The sequence below is a fragment of the Theobroma umbraticum genome, unplaced genomic scaffold (assembly GCF_002168275.2).
Source record: "Theobroma umbraticum cultivar Fairchild unplaced genomic scaffold, ASM216827v3 scaffold_86.0, whole genome shotgun sequence".
In the NCBI taxonomy this organism is placed as follows: Eukaryota; Viridiplantae; Streptophyta; class Magnoliopsida; order Malvales; family Malvaceae; genus Theobroma; species Theobroma umbraticum.
The window spans coordinates 7,215,515-7,221,184 of record NW_018397263.1 but is presented as its reverse complement, the minus strand read 5'-3'; the positions used below and the strand labels follow the sequence as shown (position 1 = coordinate 7,221,184).

General features: G+C 34.5%; 1 long non-coding RNA gene across 1 annotated transcript; it reads left to right on the top strand.

Annotated features, from left to right (window-relative positions):
- On the top strand, positions 1 to 2,575 carry LOC110420613 (uncharacterized). The gene is made up of 3 exons (XR_002445558.1): positions 1 to 92; positions 165 to 1,035; positions 2,359 to 2,575. It is a non-coding gene; the product is annotated as an uncharacterized LOC110420613 (long non-coding RNA).
- Positions 2,576 to 5,670: the final 3,095 nt, after the last annotated feature.

Genomic DNA, 5,670 nt, shown 5'->3' with positions numbered 1-5,670 from the left:
TCTCAAAAGTACACATGCACATATGTTTTAAAGAGTGATTGAAGGGCATTTAAAGAAATTTCAAGTGGGTTTCAAGATACAAGAGAAATAAGGTAAGGATTGTGGTTTTAGCTTGAATGATCTTTGAAAATAGGTTAATAACTATAAGAAATGTTTTCTGGCAGCAAAGATCGGCTTCATTGGAGAAGATTTGGTGACATGCAAGCTATCAAAACTATGGATGCATGGTGGATTCAAAGTGAAAGAGACGTGGTAAGCATAATATTATGTTTTAAGGCCTACGATTGGTAAAATCTTTGAGGAAATAATTTGTGAATTATGTTGGCAGCTTGAAGATTACGCAACCTTAAAGGTAAAAATGAATAATGCTTTAAGTATAGTTGAGAGATTTCGAGAATGACTATTGTTGTGTGATTGGAATTTTGAAAGGTACATTCTGAGGAATAATGGTCTTTGAAAGAATTTAAAATGCATGAGTTAGTTGGAAATGTTAAGTTGCATGGTATATTATTCGAAAGAAATAAGGAGGAATAATGAGGATGGAGGATTGGAAAATAAAGCATTGAAAGTTAGATAGATAATGATGCATGTAAACTTGAAAATAATTGAGTAAAAATGGGAATGATTGTTGCTGCCATATATATGGTTAATATTATGAAAATATAAGATGGATTTGGATAAAAGTTGCTTGGAAAAGTTGAAATGGGCACTTAATGATATAAATAAATTGCCGGTACATATAATACAAAGAATTACGAAGGTAAAAGATATGAATTCCTTTAGTAAAAATATGTCAAAATGTATGTGAATATGCAAAGGTTAAGTGAGAAAGAATGGTAATTCTAGCATGATGTAAGTTATTAAAATGATGATTAATGTTTGGACGAGAAAGAAAAATAGAAATGATAAACACTAAGTATATTAAATTTGGTTTATTGCTAGAAAGTGTGCAAGTGGAAAAGAATTACTGTGGCAATTAACTAAAGAAGGAAACGTAACTGGATAAGGGGTGAAGCGATATCCCACCATTGTAAGGTGAGTAGGGGTTGTCTAGTCAAAAGATCTATACGTTATATATTGTTATACATTTAATAAACGTTTTCCAGTTTTCTTTAAATGCAATTGTGGATTGCATTAGTTGTAGAAAATGATAAGTGATTTGAATACATGATTTGGAACAATTATACACTATTTTTGTGGAAAGCATGAGCTGGCAAAATCCATAGGCAATTATGGCTATATAATGATTTCAAAGCTGTTGGCGTAAACTATATATATATATATACATACCTATATGTAAAGTGTTTCAGAAACTGGGAAACAAGGCTTTTGCACTATTTTGCATCAAAAATTCGTGCCTTGTATCTTTGTGTGACGTGTATAAATGATTTAAATGCAAACTTTTGAGAACCGATTTTAGCCCAATCTCTAAACAAGTATTTACACCATGCCTTTAATGTAAAAAACAATATGATAGGCTATCAAATCTTGTTTTCAAATGATTTAAGCAAAAGTCTCGAAAAACTCCGTTTGGTTTTGAAAATGATTTTGACAAACCGGGAGCGTCAAGAGTAGGTCAAATGTCCCATCGGGATAGTGTGACCTTTATGCATAAGTGAGCTCTAGCGAGAAAACCTTTAGGTCACCTACAAGTTGTTAGACGTGAATGGGGCTATGGTTTGTGATATATACGTGGAAAGGTCACGGAATGATATATGTGGCAAGGCCATAAGTTGATATTCGTGGTTACGACCACATGATTTCTCTTATATTGGCCAACATCATCGAGATTGCCATGGCTGTGGGAATCTGATGGAGCAAAGTTCCCAGATTGTTATTACGTGGAAGTGGGTCCATGGATTGATTAGTATTCTAGCCTACTCGAAAGCCTTGAGAGTTTTTAGACTTGTTCTCTTTTGGATGGTGGAGAGTTAATGTTTCCTGCAGGTCCTTTAATTGCTTGCAAGCTTTCAGTGTTTTATAAGATGATTTTGAGTTGATTTATGTAGATGTACATGTTAATTTTTACATGCCACACATTTGGGAGAATGCGTGCTTTTATGTGATTATTTCTGTTTTTGAGCGAAAAAAAGAGGATTTCGATGACTAAAATTTTGTTATGCTACATTTTATTTCAGCATTGTTTTGCCAAGGAAAGTATTGCATTATGATTTACAGCATCAGTTTTACGAGGCACAAGTATCCTACTTTTGATTTTGTTTCTTAAGCTTATGATTTGATATTCTGGTTTTATTATTTAACTTATCTACTTTAAGCTTGTTTCCCATCTACACCCTACTAACGGAGTCGATGATCACTGAGTCTGTGGGACTCACCCCCTTTATTTCCCTTTTGCAGATAGTGATCAGCCTAGCGTGTAGTGATTAGCATTTATTGACCATTATGGATAGGTAAAGGCATCTTTTAGCACTTTATTTAGAGTTGCTCTACTGTTAAAGGTCGAGTCAACTATAGCAAAAATTGATTATAAATAGTGTAAATGTTAATATGCATTGGGTACTATAGATTTAATGTATTCTTACGATTATGGCGAATAAAGGATAATATGGCTTATTACGATATATCTTCAATTCTTATTACGAAGAGTTATATGGTTCAAAGTGACTTCAGAGAATGATGGCCTGAATATGAAATAATAACTACATGTTCAATTAAGGCTTGTTCGAGACTTGGTGGGTTCTCTCACAAGACTCAAACGCCGATAGCGATTGAGGAACGGTTTTTACACAATAAAAGAATATTTTATTCTTCAAATCATTAAAATTATATTACAACTCCTCGACTTAAGTTCAACACTTAGATTATGTCACTTTATCCACCACTCATAATAGGAATATATCGATATTATTTTAATGATATTTTATGTAATAAAATATTAGTAACTTCAAAAGTTTTCCATTTGGCTTCCGAGGTTCTGAAACATTAGAATTTATCTCAATTTAGCTTCATCGCTCCTTTTTACTCCATTACGACGAACTTAATAAAATATTATTAACATATTATTATTTTATTACGTATAGAATTTTTTATTTTAAAATATTCCATTCCCCCTTCACCATTCTTAAACTCTTGAATTGACCTCTATTGGTCTTAATCTCGTTCTTATAGTCATATTAACCACCATTCTAAGTCACGGGGTGTTATAATCTCCCCACTTAAACAAATTTGTCCTCGAATTTAAATGGAGTGGGTTAATAAAGCATACCTTAGTCTTGGAAGAGGCACGGGTATTCCTTCTTCATTTCCTCTTCAAGTTCCCAGGTTGCATATTCCACTGATCGATTTTGCCATAAAATCTTCATTGAGGCAACTTCTTTAGAGCGTAATTGCTTCACTTGTCGATGTAGTATTGCTATTGGTTGTTCTTCAAAAGTTAATCCTTCATCCAGAGGAACTAAATCATAACATATAACATGTGTCAGATCATTAACATACTTAACATAGACACATGAAAAGTGGGATTCACACCAGCTAGCTCCATCAGTAAAGCTAATCGATTTGCTATTAACCTTATTCATTCCAAGATTCCAAAAGGTCCAATATATCTCGAGCTCAACTCCCTTTTCTTTTTGAATCTTTTACTTCGTTTCAGTGGCAGTACCTTTAAAAGTACAAAATCTCCGACTTGGAACTCTAAAGGACAATGTCTATTATTTGCATAAGACTTCTATCTACTCTGTGCCACTTTTAGATGCTCCTTCACTAGACTCACCACATTAGTTGGTTGTTGCACCAAATCGGGACCTAATAATTTCCTTTCTCCCACTTCAAACCATCCAATGGGTGATCTACACTTTCATTCGTATAACGCATCAAAAGGAGCCATTCCAATACTAGTTCGATAGCTATTATTATATGCGAATTCTGCCAAAGATATATGATGATTCAATGTGATTCCTAAATCCAGCACTATTGACTTTAGCATGTCTTCGAGCATTTGTATCACACGCTTTGACCAACCATCCGTTTAAGGATGATATGTAGTACTGAAATCTAAATGAGTGCCTAAAGCTTCATGTAAACTTCTCCTAAATTTATTAGTAAATTGAGGCCTTCTATCAGATACTATGGTCATGGGAACTCCATGCAACCGCACGACACAGTCAATGTAAACCTTGGCATACTTAGTTGACCCCTAACTAGTCTTTACCAGAATAAAGTGAGCAGATTTGGTTAACTAATCCACGATTACACAAATCGAATCATATTCCATGTTCAACCTTAACTTGTTGGCAAGTTAGGCACTTGGCCATATAGCCACATCTTTGTTCATTCATTTCCACCAATAAACTATTTTCAAATCGTGATACATCTTGGTAACTCTTGGATGTACAGTGTAGGCAGTAATGTGAGCTTTCTCTAAGATATCATTTCTTAAATTATCTCGATATGGCACATACGTCTGGGATTCATACTTCAACAATCCATCATTTCCATAAACAAATTGTTGATCTCACTCTTCAGATCCTAAGATTTTCATCACGAATAAGTCTTGATCTTGCGCAATGTGAATTTGATCCAAGATCATTGGTCATACTCGAAAACGAGCAATAAAAGCATTTAGGCCACCAATATCAATCGCCATCCCCATAGTCCCTAAGCTTTGCCATCCACGTAATATATTTCTTAATTCAATAGACAAATGTGTCAAACTTCCGATAGACTTATGACTTAAAGCATTAGCCACCACGTTCGCCTTACCAAGGTGATATTGAATGGTACAATCGTAAAGTTTGAGTGATTAAATCCATCGACATTGCCTTAAATTGACATCACATTATTGAAATATATACTTTAAACTCTTGTGATCATTATATATTTCAAATCTTTCCCCGTATAAGTAATGACGCCAAATCTTTAATGCAAATATTATCACTATCATTTCCAAGTCATGGGTAGGATAGTTTTGCTCATGCTTTTTGAGTAGCCTTGAAGCGTACGCAATAACTCTACTATTTTGCATCAACACGCATCCCAATCCAACTCTTGACTCATTGTAATACACAACATAACCTCCTAGACCTTTTGGTAAACTGAAGATTGGTGCCGAAATCAATCACACCTTTAGTCTTAAGAAACTATACTCACATTTAGGAATCCATTCAAACCTCCCACCCTTTCCTGTCAACTTAGTCAATAGTGCTGAAATTTTTGAGAAATCCTACACAAATCGACGGCAACACCCGATGAATCCAAGAAAACTTTGAACTCAGTAACCGTACTCGGCCTTAACCAAGTTTGAATTGATGCAACCTTTTACGGATCCACACTAATCCCTTCCTTCGATATTACATGTCCAAGGAAGTTAACACTCTCTAACCAAAAAGTACACTTAAGAGCTTTGCATATTTTTTGTGTTCTTGGTGTGTTTACAACACCATATGTAAATGCTATGCATGTTCTTTGGGGCTCCGAGAATACACTAGGATATCATCAATATACACCACCCTGAATTTATCTAAGTAGGCTTGAAACACTCTATTCATTAAATCTATAAAAGTGGCTGGAGCATTGGTTAAACCAAAGGATATCACCAAAAACTCAAAATGCCAATACCTTGTACGAAATGCGATCTTTGGTATATCTTCTTCTCGAATCCTTAACTAATGATACCTAAAGTGCAAGTCAATTTTTGAAAAATATCACACC